General features: G+C 49.7%; 14 non-coding genes across 14 annotated transcripts; 9 read left to right on the top strand and 5 right to left on the bottom strand.

Moving 5' to 3' along the window:
* Positions 1 to 270: 270 nt before the first annotated feature.
* TRNAK-CUU (transfer RNA lysine (anticodon CUU)) lies at positions 271 to 343 on the bottom strand. Its single transcript has one exon. It is a non-coding gene; the product is annotated as a tRNA-Lys (tRNA).
* A 379-nt stretch (positions 344 to 722) lies between these two features.
* TRNAY-GUA (transfer RNA tyrosine (anticodon GUA)) lies at positions 723 to 809 on the top strand. The gene is given in 2 exon segments: positions 723 to 759; positions 774 to 809. It is a non-coding gene; the product is annotated as a tRNA-Tyr (tRNA).
* Positions 810 to 951: 142 nt separating this feature from the next.
* On the top strand, positions 952 to 1,025 carry TRNAN-GUU (transfer RNA asparagine (anticodon GUU)). The gene has a single exon. It is a non-coding gene; the product is annotated as a tRNA-Asn (tRNA).
* Positions 1,026 to 3,766: 2,741 nt separating this feature from the next.
* TRNAK-CUU (transfer RNA lysine (anticodon CUU)) lies at positions 3,767 to 3,839 on the bottom strand. The gene has a single exon. It is a non-coding gene; the product is annotated as a tRNA-Lys (tRNA).
* A 608-nt stretch (positions 3,840 to 4,447) lies between these two features.
* On the top strand, positions 4,448 to 4,521 carry TRNAN-GUU (transfer RNA asparagine (anticodon GUU)). Its single transcript has one exon. It is a non-coding gene; the product is annotated as a tRNA-Asn (tRNA).
* Positions 4,522 to 7,262: 2,741 nt separating this feature from the next.
* On the bottom strand, positions 7,263 to 7,335 carry TRNAK-CUU (transfer RNA lysine (anticodon CUU)). Its single transcript has one exon. It is a non-coding gene; the product is annotated as a tRNA-Lys (tRNA).
* A 379-nt stretch (positions 7,336 to 7,714) lies between these two features.
* TRNAY-GUA (transfer RNA tyrosine (anticodon GUA)) lies at positions 7,715 to 7,801 on the top strand. Its single transcript is given in 2 exon segments — positions 7,715 to 7,751; positions 7,766 to 7,801. It is a non-coding gene; the product is annotated as a tRNA-Tyr (tRNA).
* A 142-nt stretch (positions 7,802 to 7,943) lies between these two features.
* On the top strand, positions 7,944 to 8,017 carry TRNAN-GUU (transfer RNA asparagine (anticodon GUU)). The gene has a single exon. It is a non-coding gene; the product is annotated as a tRNA-Asn (tRNA).
* Positions 8,018 to 10,421: 2,404 nt separating this feature from the next.
* TRNAG-UCC (transfer RNA glycine (anticodon UCC)) lies at positions 10,422 to 10,493 on the bottom strand. Its single transcript has one exon. It is a non-coding gene; the product is annotated as a tRNA-Gly (tRNA).
* A 717-nt stretch (positions 10,494 to 11,210) lies between these two features.
* On the top strand, positions 11,211 to 11,298 carry TRNAY-GUA (transfer RNA tyrosine (anticodon GUA)). The gene is given in 2 exon segments: positions 11,211 to 11,247; positions 11,263 to 11,298. It is a non-coding gene; the product is annotated as a tRNA-Tyr (tRNA).
* Positions 11,299 to 11,440: 142 nt separating this feature from the next.
* TRNAN-GUU (transfer RNA asparagine (anticodon GUU)) lies at positions 11,441 to 11,514 on the top strand. Its single transcript has one exon. It is a non-coding gene; the product is annotated as a tRNA-Asn (tRNA).
* Positions 11,515 to 13,918: 2,404 nt separating this feature from the next.
* On the bottom strand, positions 13,919 to 13,990 carry TRNAG-UCC (transfer RNA glycine (anticodon UCC)). Its single transcript has one exon. It is a non-coding gene; the product is annotated as a tRNA-Gly (tRNA).
* A 717-nt stretch (positions 13,991 to 14,707) lies between these two features.
* Positions 14,708 to 14,795, top strand: TRNAY-GUA (transfer RNA tyrosine (anticodon GUA)). Its single transcript is given in 2 exon segments — positions 14,708 to 14,744; positions 14,760 to 14,795. It is a non-coding gene; the product is annotated as a tRNA-Tyr (tRNA).
* Positions 14,796 to 14,937: 142 nt separating this feature from the next.
* TRNAN-GUU (transfer RNA asparagine (anticodon GUU)) lies at positions 14,938 to 15,011 on the top strand. Its single transcript has one exon. It is a non-coding gene; the product is annotated as a tRNA-Asn (tRNA).
* The last annotated feature ends 2,301 nt before the right edge of the window (positions 15,012 to 17,312 follow it).

Raw genomic sequence — 17,312 nt, 5'->3', positions numbered from 1 at the left:
AACGCAAGGCTGTGCAGCAAGCATGCTGCTGGCTGTGTAGAACTAAGGCCATCCATGACATTGACTCCACAGACCCCCTGCTGCGCAAGGTCCATTTGCTGGCGTACCAAGTCACCTCTAGGAAGATGAGCTAGAAATATTTCCCCATTGGTGGAGAGAAAGGAAGCCAAGCCAGTAGATATGGTAAAGGTGTGATTGTGCAGTGCGCTTGAAGGAACTGGAGATACTGACACCTTTTGCAAAGGCCTTTGACTCGGCCAAAAAAAGGCACGCCCAACGTGGGGCTCGAACCCACGACCCTGAGATTAAGAGTCTCATGCTCTACCGACTGAGCTAGCCGGGCTACCACACTCTGCTGCTTTGAGGCCTCTTGCAGCTAGCAGGCTCTGACCACTCTTTCCTAGCTTTCGCCACAATTCCTTTGGCTAAACTCAATGTGCTTCCAAGTACTATTCTGCTCACTTGCTGTCAAGGCACAGGGTACATCACCATTTTTGCCGGGACTTTGGAGGATCACAACAAAATGCGCTGGCTCTTTACAAACCCTTTTCTCTCTTTGCAATACGTCAAGCCGTAGCCTCCCACATAACGTCTGCCCAGGCATCTGCCCTTATCGGCCGAGGCGGCATCAAGCAATACCTCAACCTAGAAGGTCAAATGCAAAGTGTTCAGCACTGGCTTTGCATTCAAGGGCTCATGTGTTACTATACCCATCTGAGTTCCCTTCGATAGCTCAGCTGGTAGAGCGGAGGACTGTAGTAGATGAAGTAGCAATCCTTAGGTCGCTGGTTCAATTCCGGCTCGAAGGAAGGGCTTTTTAGCCCGCGTCTCTCCCTTTTAGAAAGAAGGCAATCCCTCATCTCTACAAATGTGCAATTGGGAAGCTTTTTAGGCACCTTGAGTTGATCTTTCATTTCTCCTTCGGGCCAGTTCAAGTATGCTCCATGTGTGGTCTCTGTGGCGCAATCGGTTAGCGCGTTCGGCTGTTAACCGAAAGGTTGGTGGTTCGAGCCCACCCAGGGACGCTCACGTTTTCTCATTACCTTAGCCGGGACCGCTGCCAAGTCTGACACCCACCTAGGAAGACAAAGCATCTCCTTTGGCTCGCCTCACACGGCTGCCAATTGAGCCTTCGCTCACCACATTCCTTGAAAACGGACTAGTAATATGTCGCATTCAATTGCTCTTGTTCTGGAATGTTGAAGATCTTTCCTAGTTTAGTCAAGCCACTTCTTCGCTTCCGCTGACTCTCAGGAACAAACCCCAGCATTTCTATTCACACCTGAAGAGGCCTTAGTCCAATTACCATGGAATGTGTAGATGTTGATTGTCCAGGAACAGGAGGGGAGGTGTGAGAATTGTGGAGGCGCCCTTTTTCAAGTTACATCATCCCCTTGTTGGGTGTCAGGAAGCCTGCATAGCTAATAGTGCCTAGATTGACCTGGCTAAAGGCGTCAATTGTTGTCAAATGGCCTGGAGAGAGGTGTTAATAATGTGGAAGACAGATAGTGTGGCTGGACAAGCTTGTGTCCCAGTGTATTGCTGGCCTTGAACTACACAGGGATGCAATGTTTCTTAAAGATCCTTCTGAGTTTTTCCGACACTCCAGTTCCATACGGGATGACTATATTTCTCCAAGTGTTCTGCTTCTCCCCAGTTTGTTTTCCTGAGCTTGCGGAGGTTTTAACCAAGACCCAGTCTGGGTAGCCACAAGCTTTCAAAGCCCTCCTGAGATGTCCCGGTAGCACCCTCCTAGTCATGTGCTAGGATTTGTATAGTTGGCCTCTGCTTACCAGAGAGGCTGTCAGGTAAATTCAGTGTGGTATTCTGCTTAACAGAGTGCTGCGATGGATTACTCAGGTCTGCTGATGATTCTCTGATGTTGTTTGAGTTTGTCAGAGTTCTTCCCGCCTTCGGGAAGCTGTGAGAGCTTTCCAAAACATGGGTGGGGGCTAGGCAAACGAACAGCATGAATATGGATACAGCCCTGGCCATTTGCAGGGGGGGGCATTCCAGTCGCATGCTGGGAGTGGCATGTATGTTCTGCCAGCACATGGGCTCAGCGTCTTTCCTGGGAGAGGGCCGAACAGTTGGGCTGGAGGCAGGCTGCCTCGCCTGGAGCAGGCTGCTATGCGGCCCCAGGTGGGTCGACCTGAGGGCCTGAAACCGGTCAGGACGTCAATACCGCTTAACTAAGAGATCAGCTAGATGTCCTCAGTGTGAAAAGTTCTAATTTTGCAGTATCCCACTACAATTCCCCATCCCTATCCCCAGCTCTACAAGAAAACTCCAAAAACAAACATCCCCAAGTGCGGTCATTGAAGACAAGGAGCGTTTGCGCGTGTGTGTATGTGGCTGAAGAAATACACTGTGCCTGGCTGCGGGGCGAAGTAAAGGGAAACCGGGGCAAACATGCCAGCGTCCCTGGCAAGGGTGGCGTTACATCTGTGTTCTTTTGTCTTTAGACTCTTTTTGTTGCTACCATGTCAGCCGGATATATTGCAGAGTCCTAAGAACCCCCAGCTTGTGTTCCAGTGGGTGGTGTGAGTCAAAAGGCAGATAGCGGTCTGTGTGGGTAGGTATCCTGGAGACCTCCCTGCCCAAGTCAGCCCCTTCCTTGCCTTGTAAGACGCCGTCCAAAAGGGGTCATTTGCTATTCAGTGCCTCTTCCCGTGTACACTTGATGTATTGGTCCGCTGACTTGATGCGTTCACTAAAAGCTTGTGTTTCTGATGCTCTACTCTCCAGCCAAGTATAATCCACATGCCTTAACAAACGACTTGGTCTTTTCCCCATGGAACAATTCAAGTCTCTCTTGTCCAGCTGCTCCATGCACAGGTTAGCTACAATGGGAAATACAAGTGATCCCATGGCAGCGGCGTGTTTCTGTCTGTAAAAGTCATTGGGGTACTTGAAATGGGCTTGCTTGAGTCAAAGGGCCAGCAATGAATGCACTTGGTCAAGCTTTAGTTCTTTTTGGCTGTCAAGAGTCTTCCCTCATTTCAGATGTTTCCCACAATGTCAATAGCCTCCGCAAAGCGTATCCAAGTGAAAAGGCCTATGACATCATGGGACATGCTTGTTTCTTCTGTCTCCGACTTCAGTCTACATTCCTCGTTGAGAAATTCTTTAGCATTCTTCAAAATGCTGCCAGTTATCTTGCCATTTGAGGGTGTTGGAATGGTAGCCAGCTACTTAGCAATGCTGTGTGTGCCAGAGTTGATTGTTTGTGAATCGGTGTTTGAAATGCCTGAACCTTGTCCCTGGATAATGCTGTACTCCTTGAGCGAGTTAAAGCATGAGGCCGGAGCCTGTTGGGATGCGGCGGAATATTTGCACTGTTGTCACTAAGGCAAGACATCTTAGGAGCTTTGTTGAAGGAGCTTTGGCCCTGTGCTCTTTTGTCAAGGGCGCAAAGAAGAAGAAGACTGTGTTGGCCGGGAATCGAACCCGGGTCAACTGCTTGGAAGGCAGCTATGCTCACCACTATACCACCAACGCAAGACTGTGCAGCAAGCATGCTGCTGGCTCTGTAGAACTAAGGCCATCCATGACATTGACTCCACAGACCCCCTGCTGCGCAAGGTCCATTTGCTGGCGTACCAAGTCACCTCTAGGAAGATGAGCTAGAAATATTTCCCCATTGGTGGAGAGAAAGGAAGCCAAGCCAGTAGATATGGTAAAGGTGTGATTGTGCAGTGCGCTTGAAGGAACTGGAGATACTGACACCTTTTGCAAAGGCCTTTGACTCGGCCAAAAAAAGGCACGCCCAACGTGGGGCTCGAACCCACGACCCTGAGATTAAGAGTCTCATGCTCTACCGACTGAGCTAGCCGGGCTACCACACTCTGCTGCTTTGAGGCCTCTTGCAGCTAGCAGGCTCTGACCACTCTTTCCTAGCTTTCGCCACAATTCCTTTGGCTAAACTCAATGTGCTTCCAAGTACTATTCTGCTCACTTGCTGTCAAGGCACAGGGTACATCACCATTTTTGCCGGGACTTTGGAGGATCACAACAAAATGCGCTGGCTCTTTACAAACCCTTTTCTCTCTTTGCAATACGTCAAGCCGTAGCCTCCCACATAACGTCTGCCTAGGCATCTGCCCTTATCGGCCGAGGCGGCATCAAGCAATACCTCAACCTAGAAGGTCAAATGCAAAGTGTTCAGCACTGGCTTTGCATTCAAGGGCTCATGTGTTACCACACCCATCTGAGTTCCCTTCGATAGCTCAGCTGGTAGAGCGGAGGACTGTAGTAGATGAAGTAGCAATCCTTAGGTCGCTGGTTCAATTCCGGCACGAAGGAAGGGCTTTTTAGCCCGCGTCTCTCCCTTTTAGAAAGAAGGCAATCCCTCATCTCTACAAATGTGCAATTGGGAAGCTTTTTAGGCACCTTGAGTTGATCTTTCATTTCTCCATCGGGCCAGTTCAAGCACGCTCCATGTGTGGTCTCTGTGGCGCAATCGGTTAGCGCGTTCGGCTGTTAACCGAAAGGTTGGTGGTTCGAGCCCACCCAGGGACGCTCACGTTTTCTCATTACCTTAGCCGGGACCGCTGCCAAGTCTGACACCCACCTAGGAAGACAAAGCATCTCCTTTGGCTCGCCTCACACGGCTGCCAATTGAGCCTTCGCTCACCACATTCCTTGAAAACGGACTAGTAATATGTCGCATTCAATTGCTCTTGTTCTGGAATGTTGAAGATCTTTCCTAGTTTAGTCAAGCCACTTCTTCGCTTCCGCTGACTCTCAGGAACAAACCCCAGCATTTCTATTCACACCTGAAGAGGCCTTAGTCCAATTACCATGGAATGTGTAGATGTTGATTGTCCAGGAACAGGAGGGGAGGTGTGAGAATTGTGGAGGCGCCCTTTTTCAAGTTACATCATCCCCTTGTTGGGTGTCAGGAAGCCTGCATAGCTAATAGTGCCTAGATTGACCTGGCTAAAGGCGTCAATTGTTGTCAAATCGCCTGGAGAGAGGTGTTAATAATGTGGAAGACAGATAGTGTGGCTGGACAAGCTTGTGTCCCAGTGTATTGCTGGCCTTGAACTACACAGGGATGCAATGTTTCTTAAAGATCCTTCTGAGTTTTTCCGACACTCCAGTTCCATACGGGATGACTATATTTCTCCAAGTGTTCTGCTTCTCCCCAGTTTGTTTTCCTGAGCTTGCGGAGGTTTTAACCAAGACCCAGTCTGGGTAGCCACAAGCTTTCAAAGCCCTCCTGAGATGTCCCGGTAGCACCCTCCTAGTCATGTGCTAGGATTTGTATAGTTGGCCTCTGCTTACCAGAGAGGCTGTCAGGTAAATTCAGTGTGGTATTCTGCTTAACAGAGTGCTGCGATGGATTACTCAGGTCTGCTGATGATTCTCTGACGTTGTTTGAGTCTGTCAGAGTTCTTCCCGCCTTCGGGAAGCTGTGAGAGCTTTCCAGAACATGGGTGGGGGCTAGGCAAACGAACAGCATGAATATGGATACAGCCCTGGCCATTTGCAAGGGGGGGCATTCCAGTCGCATGCTGGGAGTGGCATGTATGTTCTGCCAGCACATGGGCTCAGCGTCTTTCCTGGGAGAGGGCCGAACAGTTGGGCTGGAGGCAGGCTGCCTCGCCTGGAGCAGGCTGCTATGCGGCCCCAGGTGGGTCGACCTGAGGGCCTGAAACCGGTCAGGACGTCAATACCGCTTAACTAAGAGATCAGCTAGATGTCCTCAGTGTGAAAAGTTCTAATTTTGCAGTATCCCACTACAATTCCCCATCCCTATCCCCAGCTCTACAAGAAAACTCCAAAAACAAACATCCCCAAGTGCGGTCATTGAAGACAAGGAGCGTTTGCGCGTGTGTGTATGTGGCTGAAGAAATACACTGTGCCTGGCTGCGGGGCGAAGTAAAGGGAAACCGGGGCAAACATGCCAGCGTCACTGGCAAGGGTGGCGTTACATCTGTGTTCTTTTGTCTTTAGACTCTTTTTGTTGCTACCATGTCAGCCGGATATATTGCAGAGTCCTAAGAACCCCCAGCTTGTGTTCCAGTGGGTGGTGTGAGTCAAAAGGCAGATAGCGGTCTGTGTGGGTAGGTATCCTGGAGACCTCCCTGCCCAAGTCAGCCCCTTCCTTGCCTTGTAAGACGCCGTCCAAAAGGGGTCATTTGCTATTCAGTGCCTCTTCCCGTGTACACTTGATGTATTGGTCCGCTGACTTGATGCGTTCACTAAAAGCTTGTGTTTCTGATGCTCTACTCTCCAGCCAAGTATAATCCACATGCCTTAACAAACGACTTGGTCTTTTCCCCATGGAACAATTCAAGTCTCTCTTGTCCAGCTGCTCCATGCACAGGTTAGCTACAATGGGAAATACAAGTGATCCCATGGCAGCGGCGTGTTTCTGTCTGTAAAAGTCATTGGGGTACTTGAAATGGGCTTGCTTGAGTCAAAGGGCCAGCAATGAATGCACTTGGTCAAGCTTTAGTTCTTTTTGGCTGTCAAGAGTCTTCCCTTATTTCAGATGTTTCCCACAATGTCAATAGCCTCCGCAAAGCGTATCCAAGTGAAAAGGCCTATGACATCATGGGACATGCTTGTTTCTTCTGTCTCTGACTTCAGTCTACATTCCTCGTTGAGAAATTCTTTAGCATTCTTCAAAATGCTGCCAGTTATCTTGCCATTTGAGGGTGTTGGAATGGTAGCCAGCTACTTAGCAATGCTGTGTGTGCCAGAGTTGATTGTTTGTGAATCGGTGTTTGAAATGCCTGAACCTTGTCCCTGGATAATGCTGTACTCCTTGAGCGAGTTAAAGCATGAGGCCGGAGCCTGTTGGGATGCGGCGGAATATTTGCACTGTTGTCACTAAGGCAAGACATCTTAGGAGCTTTGTTGAAGGAGCTTTGGCCCTGTGCTCTTTTGTCAAGGGCGCAAAGAAGAAGAAGACTGCGTTGGCCGGGAATCGAACCTGGGTCAACTGCTTGGAAGGCAGCTATGCTCACCACTATACCACCAACGCAAGGCTATGCAGCAAGCATGCTGCTGGCTGTGTAGAACTAAGGCCATCCATGACATTGACTCCACAGACCCCCTGCTGCGCAAGGTCCATTTGCTGGCGTACCAAGTCACCTCTAGGAAGATGAGCTAGAAATATTTCCCCATTGGTGGAGAGAAAGGAAGCCAAGCCAGTAGATATGGTAAAGGTGTGATTGTGCAGTGCGCTTGAAGGAACTGGAGATACTGACACCTTTTGCAAAGGCCTTTGACTCGGCCAAAAAAAGGCACGCCCAACGTGGGGCTCGAACCCACGACCCTGAGATTAAGAGTCTCATGCTCTACCGACTGAGCTAGCCGGGCTACCACACTCTGCTGCTTTGAGGCCTCTTGCAGCTAGCAGGCTCTGACCACTCTTTCCTAGCTTTCGCCACAATTCCTTTGGCTAAACTCAATGTGCTTCCAAGTACTATTCTGCTCACTTGCTGTCAAGGCACAGGGTACATCACCATTTTTGCCGGGACTTTGGAGGATCACAACAAAATGCGCTGGCTCTTTACAAACCCTTTTCTCTCTTTGCAATACGTCAAGCCGTAGCCTCCCACATAACGTCTGCCTAGGCATCTGCCCTTATCGGCCGAGGCGGCATCAAGCAATACCTCAACCTAGAAGGTCAAATGCAAAGTGTTCAGCACTGGCTTTGCATTCAAGGGCTCATGTGTTACCACACCCATCTGAGTTCCCTTCGATAGCTCAGCTGGTAGAGCGGAGGACTGTAGTAGATGAAGTAGCAATCCTTAGGTCGCTGGTTCAATTCCGGCTCGAAGGAAGGGCTTTTTAGCCCGCGTCTCTCCCTTTTAGAAAGAAGGCAATCCCTCATCTCTACAAATGTGCAATTGGGAAGCTTTTTAGGCACCTTGAGTTGATCTTTCATTTCTCCTTCGGGCCAGTTCAAGCACGCTCCATGTGTGGTCTCTGTGGCGCAATCGGTTAGCGCGTTCGGCTGTTAACCGAAAGGTTGGTGGTTCGAGCCCACCCAGGGACGCTCACGTTTTCTCATTACCTTAGCCGGGACCGCTGCCAAGTCTGACACCCACCTAGGAAGACAAAGCATCTCCTTTGGCTCGCCTCACTCGGCTGCCAATTGAGCCTTCGCTCACCACATTCCTTGAAAACGGACTAGTAATATGTCGCATTCAATTGCTCTTGTTCTGGAATGTTGAAGATCTTTCCTAGTTTAGTCAAGCCACTTCTTCGCTTCCGCTGACTCTCAGGAACAAACCCCAGCATTTCTATTCACACCTGAAGAGGCCTTAGTCCAATTACCATGGAATGTGTAGATGTTGATTGTCCAGGAACAGGAGGGGAGGTGTGAGAATTGTGGAGGCGCCCTTTTTCAAGTTACATCATCCCCTTGTTGGGTGTCAGGAAGCCTGCATAGCTAATAGTGCCTAGATTGACCTGGCTAAAGGCGTCAATTGTTGTCAAATGGCCTGGAGAGAGGTGTTAAAAATTTGGAAGACAGATAGTGTGGCTGGACAAGCTTGTGTCCCAGTGTATTGCTGGCCTTGAACTACACAGGGATGCAATGTTTCTTAAAGATCCTTCTGAGTTTTTCCGACACTCCAGTTCCATACGGGATGACTATATTTCTCCAAGTGTTCTGCTTCTCCCCAGTTTGTTTTCCTGAGCTTGCGGAGGTTTTAACCAAGACCCAGTCTGGGTAGCCACAAGCTTTCAAAGCCCTCCTGAGATGTCCCGGTAGCACCCTCCTAGTCATGTGCTAGGATTTGTATAGTTGGCCTCTGCTTACCAGAGAGGCTGTCAGGTAAATTCAGTGTGGTATTCTGCTTAACAGAGTGCTGCGATGGATTACTCAGGTCTGCTGATGATTCTCTGATGTTGTTTGAGTTTGTCAGAGTTCTTCCCGCCTTCGGGAAGCTGTGAGAGCTTTCCAGAACATGGGTGGGGGCTAGGCAAACGAACAGCATGAATATGGATACAGCCCTGGCCATTTGCAAGGGGGGGCATTCCAGTCGCATGCTGGGAGTGGCATGTATGTTCTGCCAGCACATGGGCTCAGCGTCTTTCCTGGGAGAGGGCCGAACAGTTGGGCTGGAGGCAGGCTGCCTCGCCTGGAGCAGGCTGCTATGCGGCCCCAGGTGGGTCGACCTGAGGGCCTGAAACCGGTCAGGACGTCAATACCGCTTAACTAAGAGATCAGCTAGATGTCCTCAGTGTGAAAAGTTCTAATTTTGCAGTATCCCACTACAATTCCCCATCCCTATCCCCAGCTCTACAAGAAAACTCCAAAAACAAACATCCCCAAGTGCGGTCATTGAAGACAAGGAGCGTTTGCGCGTGTGTGTATGTGGCTGAAGAAATACACTGTGCCTGGCTGCGGGGCGAAGTAAAGGGAAACCGGGGCAAACATGCCAGCGTCCCTGGCAAGGGTGGCGTTACATCTGTGTTCTTTTGTCTTTAGACTCTTTTTGTTGCTACCATGTCAGCCGGATATATTGCAGAGTCCTAAGAACCCCCAGCTTGTGTTCCAGTGGGTGGTGTGAGTCAAAAGGCAGATAGCGGTCTGTGTGGGTAGGTATCCTGGAGACCTCCCTGCCCAAGTCAGCCCCTTCCTTGCCTTGTAAGACGCCGTCCAAAAGGGGTCATTTGCTATTCAGTGCCTCTTCCCGTGTACACTTGATGTATTGGTCCGCTGACTTGATGCGTTCACTAAAAGCTTGTGTTTCTGATGCTCTACTCTCCAGCCAAGTATAATCCACATGCCTTAACAAACGACTTGGTCTTTTCCCCATGGAACAATTCAAGTCTCTCTTGTCCAGCTGCTCCATGCACAGGTTAGCTACAATGGGAAATACAAGTGATCCCATGGCAGCGGCGTGTTTCTGTCTGTAAAAGTCATTGGGGTACTTGAAATGGGCTTGCTTGAGTCAAAGGGCCAGCAATGAATGCACTTGGTCAAGCTTTAGTTCTTTTTGGCTGTCAAGAGTCTTCCCTCATTTCAGATGTTTCCCACAATGTCAATAGCCTCCGCAAAGCGTATCCAAGTGAAAAGGCCTATGACATCATGGGACATGCTTGTTTCTTCTGTCTCCGACTTCAGTCTACATTCCTCGTTGAGAAATTCTTTAGCATTCTTCAAAATGCTGCCAGTTATCTTGCCATTTGAGGGTGTTGGAATGGTAGCCAGCTACTTAGCAATGCTGTGTGTGCCAGAGTTGATTGTTTGTGAATCAGTGTTTGAAATGCCTGAACCTTGTCCCTGGATAATGCTGTACTCCTTGAGCGAGTTAAAGCATGAGGCCGGAGCCTGTTGGGATGCGGCGGAATATTTGCACTGTTGTCACTAAGGCAAGACATCTTAGGAGCTTTGTTGAAGGAGCTTTGGCCCTGTGCTCTTTTGTCAAGGGCGCAAAGAAGAAGAAGACTGCGTTGGCCGGGAATCGAACCCGGGTCAACTGCTTGGAAGGCAGCTATGCTCACCACTATACCACCAACGCAAGGCTGTGCAGCAAGCATGCTGCTGGCTGTGTAGAACTAAGGCCATCAATGACATTGACTCCACAGACCCCCTGCTGCGCAAGGTCCATTTGCTGGCGTACCAAGTCACCTCTAGGAAGATGAGCTAGAAATATTTCCCCATTGGTGGAGAGAAAGGAAGCCAAGCCAGTAGATATGGTAAAGGTGTGATTGTGCAGTGCGCTTGAAGGAACTGGAAACACTGACACCTTTTGCAAAGGCCTTTGACTCGGCCAAAAACAGGCACGCCCAACGTGGGGCTCAAACCCACGACCCTGAGATTAAGAGTCTCATGCTCTACCGACTGAGCTAGCCGGGCTACCACACTCTGCTGCTTTGAGGCCTCTTGCAGCTAGCAGGCTCTGACCACTCTTTCCTAGCTTTCGCCACAATTCCTTTGGCTAAACTCAATGTGCTTCCAAGTACTATTCTGCTCACTTGCTGTCAAGGCACAGGGTACATCACCATTTTTGCCGGGACTTTGGAGGATCACAACAAAATGCGCTGGCTCTTTACAAACCCTTTTCTCTCTTTGCAATACGTCAAGCCGTAGCCTCCCACATAACGTCTGCCTAGGCATCTGCCCTTATCGGCCGAGGCGGCATCAAGCAATACCTCAACCTAGAAGGTCAAATGCAAAGTGTTCAGCACTGGCTTTGCATTCAAGGGCTCATGTGTTACCGCACCCATCTGAGTTCCCTTCGATAGCTCAGCTGGTAGAGCGGAGGACTGTAGTAGATGAAGTAGCTAATCCTTAGGTCGCTGGTTCAATTCCGGCTCGAAGGAAGGGCTTTTTAGCCCGCGTCTCTCCCTTTTAGAAAGAAGGCAATCCCTCATCTCTACAAATGTGCAATTGGGAAGCTTTTTAGGCACCTTGAGTTGATCTTTCATTTCTCCTTCGGGCCAGTTCAAGCACGCTCCATGTGTGGTCTCTGTGGCGCAATCGGTTAGCGCGTTCGGCTGTTAACCGAAAGGTTGGTGGTTCGAGCCCACCCAGGGACGCTCACGTTTTCTCATTACCTTAGCCGGGACCGCTGCCAAGTCTGACACCCACCTAGGAAGACAAAGCATCTCCTTTGGCTCGCCTCACACGGCTGCCAATTGAGCCTTCGCTCACCACATTCCTTGAAAACGGACTAGTAATATGTCGCATTCAATTGCTCTTGTTCTGGAATGTTGAAGATCTTTCCTAGTTTAGTCAAGCCACTTCTTCGCTTCCGCTGACTCTCAGGAACAAACCCCAGCATTTCTATTCACACCTGAAGAGGCCTTAGTCCAATTACCATGGAATGTGTAGATGTTGATTGTCCAGGAACAGGAGGGGAGGTGTGAGAATTGTGGAGGCGCCCTTTTTCAAGTTACATCATCCCCTTGTTGGGTGTCAGGAAGCCTGCATAGCTAATAGTGCCTAGATTGACCTGGCTAAAGGCGTCAATTGTTGTCAAATGGCCTGGAGAGAGGTGTTAATAATTTGGAAGACAGATAGTGTGGCTGGACAAGCTTGTGTCCCAGTGTATTGCTGGCCTTGAACTACACAGGGATGCAATGTTTCTTAAAGATCCTTCTGAGTTTTTCCGACACTCCAGTTCCATACGGGATGACTATATTTCTCCAAGTGTTCTGCTTCTCCCCAGTTTGTTTTCCTGAGCTTGCGGAGGTTTTAACCAAGACCCAGTCTGGGTAGCCACAAGCTTTCAAAGCCCTCCTGAGATGTCCCGGTAGCACCCTCCTAGTCATGTGCTAGGATTTGTATAGTTGGCCTCTGCTTACCAGAGAGGCTGTCAGGTAAATTCAGTGTGGTATTCTGCTTAACAGAGTGCTGCGATGGATTACTCAGGTCTGCTGATGATTCTCTGATGTTGTTTGAGTTTGTCAGAGTTCTTCCCGCCTTCGGGAAGCTGTGAGAGCTTTCCAGAACATGGGTGGGGGCTAGGCAAACGAACAGCATGAATATGGATACAGCCCTGGCCATTTGCAAGGGGGGGCATTCCAGTCGCATGCTGGGAGTGGCATGTATGTTCTGCCAGCACATGGGCTCAGCGTCTTTCCTGGGAGAGGGCCGAACAGTTGGGCTGGAGGCAGGCTGCCTCGCCTGGAGCAGGCTGCTATGCGGCCCCAGGTGGGTCGACCTGAGGGCCTGAAACCGGTCAGGACGTCAATACCGCTTAACTAAGAGATCAGCTAGATGTCCTCAGTGTGAAAAGTTCTAATTTTGCAGTATCCCACTACAATTCCCCATCCCTATCCCCAGCTCTACAAGAAAACTCCAAAAACAAACATCCCCAAGTGCGGTCATTGAAGACAAGGAGCGTTTGCGCGTGTGTGTATGTGGCTGAAGAAATACACTGTGCCTGGCTGCGGGGCGAAGTAAAGGGAAACCGGGGCAAACATGCCAGCGTCCCTGGCAAGGGTGGCGTTACATCTGTGTTCTTTTGTCTTTAGACTCTTTTTGTTGCTACCATGTCAGCCGGATATATTGCAGAGTCCTAAGAACCCCCAGCTTGTGTTCCAGTGGGTGGTGTGAGTCAAAAGGCAGATAGCGGTCTGTGTGGGTAGGTATCCTGGAGACCTCCCTGCCCAAGTCAGCCCCTTCCTTGCCTTGTAAGACGCCGTCCAAAAGGGGTCATTTGCTATTCAGTGCCTCTTCCCGTGTACACTTGATGTATTGGTCCGCTGACTTGATGCGTTCACTAAAAGCTTGTGTTTCTGATGCTCTACTCTCCAGCCAAGTATAATCCACATGCCTTAACAAACGACTTGGTCTTTTCCCCATGGAACAATTCAAGTCTCTCTTGTCCAGCTGCTCCATGCACAGGTTAGCTACAATGGGAAATACAAGTGATCCCATGGCAGCGGCGTGTTTCTGTCTGTAAAAGTCATTGGGGTACTTGAAATGGGCTTGCTTGAGTCAAAGGGCCAGCAATGAATGCACTTGGTCAAGCTTTAGTTCTTTTTGGCTGTCAAGAGTCTTCCCTCATTTCAGATGTTTCCCACAATGTCAATAGCCTCCGCAAAGCGTATCCAAGTGAAAAGGCCTATGACATCATGGGACATGCTTGTTTCTTCTGTCTCCGACTTCAGTCTACATTCCTCGTTGAGAAATTCTTTAGCATTCTTCAAAATGCTGCCAGTTATCTTGCCATTTGAGGGTGTTGGAATGGTAGCCAGCTACTTAGCAATGCTGTGTGTGCCAGAGTTGATTGTTTGTGAATCAGTGTTTGAAATGCCTGAACCTTGTCCCTGGATAATGCTGTACTCCTTGAGCGAGTTAAAGCATGAGGCCGGAGCCTGTTGGGATGCGGCGGAATATTTGCACTGTTGTCACTAAGGCAAGACATCTTAGGAGCTTTGTTGAAGGAGCTTTGGCCCTGTGCTCTTTTGTCAAGGGCGCAAAGAAGAAGAAGACTGCGTTGGCCGGGAATCGAACCCGGGTCAACTGCTTGGAAGGCAGCTATGCTCACCACTATACCACCAACGCAAGGCTGTGCAGCAAGCATGCTGCTGGCTGTGTAGAACTAAGGCCATCCATGACATTGACTCCACAGACCCCCTGCTGCGCAAGGTCCATTTGCTGGCGTACCAAGTCACCTCTAGGAAGATGAGCTAGAAATATTTCCCCATTGGTGGAGAGAAAGGAAGCCAAGCCAGTAGATATGGTAAAGGTGTGATTGTGCAGTGCGCTTGAAGGAACTGGAAACACTGACACCTTTTGCAAAGGCCTTTGACTCGGCCAAAAACAGGCACGCCCAACGTGGGGCTCAAACCCACGACCCTGAGATTAAGAGTCTCATGCTCTACCGACTGAGCTAGCCGGGCTACCACACTCTGCTGCTTTGAGGCCTCTTGCAGCTAGCAGGCTCTGACCACTCTTTCCTAGCTTTCGCCACAATTCCTTTGGCTAAACTCAATGTGCTTCCAAGTACTATTCTGCTCACTTGCTGTCAAGGCACAGGGTACATCACCATTTTTGCCGGGACTTTGGAGGATCACAACAAAATGCGCTGGCTCTTTACAAACCCTTTTCTCTCTTTGCAATACGTCAAGCCGTAGCCTCCCACATAACGTCTGCCTAGGCATCTGCCCTTATCGGCCGAGGCGGCATCAAGCAATACCTCAACCTAGAAGGTCAAATGCAAAGTGTTCAGCACTGGCTTTGCATTCAAGGGCTCATGTGTTACCGCACCCATCTGAGTTCCCTTCGATAGCTCAGCTGGTAGAGCGGAGGACTGTAGTAGATGAAGAAGCTAATCCTTAGGTCGCTGGTTCAATTCCGGCTCGAAGGAAGGGCTTTTTAGCCCGCGTCTCTCCCTTTTAGAAAGAAGGCAATCCCTCATCTCTACAAATGTGCAATTGGGAAGCTTTTTAGGCACCTTGAGTTGATCTTTCATTTCTCCTTCGGGCCAGTTCAAGCACGCTCCGTGTGTGGTCTCTGTGGCGCAATCGGTTAGCGCGTTCGGCTGTTAACCGAAAGGTTGGTGGTTCGAGCCCACCCAGGGACGCTCACGTTTTCTCATTACCTTAGCCGGGACCGCTGCCAAGTCTGACACCCACCTAGGAAGACAAAGCATCTCCTTTGGCTCGCCTCACACGGCTGCCAATTGAGCCTTCGCTCACCACATTCCTTGAAAACGGACTAGTAATATGTCGCATTCAATTGCTCTTGTTCTGGAATGTTGAAGATCTTTCCTAGTTTAGTCAAGCCACTTCTTCGCTTCCGCTGACTCTCAGGAACAAACCCCAGCATTTCTATTCACACCTGAAGAGGCCTTAGTCCAATTACCATGGAATGTGTAGATGTTGATTGTCCAGGAACAGGAGGGGAGGTGTGAGAATTGTGGAGGCGCCCTTTTTCAAGTTACATCATCCCCTTGTTGGGTGTCAGGAAGCCTGCATAGCTAATAGTGCCTAGATTGACCTGGCTAAAGGCGTCAATTGTTGTCAAATCGCCTGGAGAGAGGTGTTAATAATGTGGAAGACAGATAGTGTGGCTGGACAAGCTTGTGTCCCAGTGTATTGCTGGCCTTGAACTACACAGGGATGCAATGTTTCTTAAAGATCCTTCTGAGTTTTTCCGACACTCCAGTTCCATACGGGATGACTATATTTCTCCAAGTGTTCTGCTTCTCCCCAGTTTGTTTTCCTGAGCTTGCGGAGGTTTTAACCAAGACCCAGTCTGGGTAGCCACAAGCTTTCAAAGCCCTCCTGAGATGTCCCGGTAGCACCCTCCTAGTCATGTGCTAGGATTTGTATAGTTGGCCTCTGCTTACCAGAGAGGCTGTCAGGTAAATTCAGTGTGGTATTCTGCTTAACAGAGTGCTGCGATGGATTACTCAGGTCTGCTGATGATTCTCTGATGTTGTTTGAGTTTGTCAGAGTTCTTCCCGCCTTCGGGAAGCTGTGAGAGCTTTCCAGAACATGGGTGGGGGCTAGGCAAACGGACAGCATGAATATGGATACAGCCCTGGCCATTTGCAAGGGGGGGCATTCCAGTCGCATGCTGGGAGTGGCATGTATGTTCTGCCAGCACATGGGCTCAGCGTCTTTCCTGGGAGAGGGCCGAACAGTTGGGCTGGAGGCAGGCTGCCTCGCCTGGAGCAGGCTGCTATGCGGCCCCAGGTGGGTCGACCTGAGGGCCTGAAACCGGTCAGGACGTCAATACCGCTTAACTAAGAGATCAGCTAGATGTCCTCAGTGTGAAAAGTTCTAATTTTGCAGTATCCCACTACAATTCCCCATCCCTATCCCCAGCTCTACAAGAAAACTCCAAAAACAAACATCCCCAAGTGCGGTCATTGAAGACAAGGAGCGTTTGCGCGTGTGTGTATGTGGCTGAAGAAATACACTGTGCCTGGCTGCGGGGCGAAGTAAAGGGAAACCGGGGCAAACATGCCAGCGTCCCTGGCAAGGGTGGCGTTACATCTGTGTTCTTTTGTCTTTAGACTCTTTTTGTTGCTACCATGTCAGCCGGATATATTGCAGAGTCCTAAGAACCCCCAGCTTGTGTTCCAGTGGGTGGTGTGAGTCAAAAGGCAGATAGCGGTCTGTGTGGGTAGGTATCCTGGAGACCTCCCTGCCCAAGTCAGCCCCTTCCTTGCCTTGTAAGACGCCGTCCAAAAGGGGTCATTTGCTATTCAGTGCCTCTTCCCGTGTACACTTGATGTATTGGTCCGCTGACTTGATGCGTTCACTAAAAGCTTGTGTTTCTGATGCTCTACTCTCCAGCCAAGTATAATCCACATGCCTTAACAAACGACTTGGTCTTTTCCCCATGGAACAATTCAAGTCTCTCTTGTCCAGCTGCTCCATGCACAGGTTAGCTACAATGGGAAATACAAGTGATCCCATGGCAGCGGCGTGTTTCTGTCTGTAAAAGTTATTGGGGTACTTGAAATGGGCTTGCTTGAGTCAAAGGGCCAGCAATGAATGCACTTGGTCAAGCTTTAGTTCTTTTTGGCTGTCAAGAGTCTTCCCTTATTTCAGATGTTTCCCACAATGTCAATAGCCTCCGCAAAGCGTATCCAAGTGAAAAGGCCTATGACATCATGGGACATGCTTGTTTCTTCTGTCTCCGACTTCAGTCTACATTCCTCGTTGAGAAATTCTTTAGCATTCTTCAAAATGCTGCCAGTTATCTTGCCATTTGAGGGTGTTGGAATGGTAGCCAGCTACTTAGCAATGCTGTGTGTGCCAGAGTTGATTGTTTGTGAATCGGTGTTTGAAATGCCTGAACCTTGTCCCTGGATAATGCTGTACTCCTTGAGCGAGTTAAAGCATGAGGCCGGAGCCTGTTGGGATGCGGC

The sequence above is a fragment of the Staurois parvus genome, unplaced genomic scaffold (assembly GCF_062004578.1).
Source record: "Staurois parvus isolate SC_StPar_1 unplaced genomic scaffold, SC_StPar_1.0 ptg001130l, whole genome shotgun sequence".
Taxonomy (NCBI): domain Eukaryota; kingdom Metazoa; phylum Chordata; class Amphibia; order Anura; family Ranidae; genus Staurois; species Staurois parvus.
The sequence above is the reverse complement of the archived record's forward strand: the minus strand, read 5'-3'. Positions and strand labels throughout refer to the sequence as shown.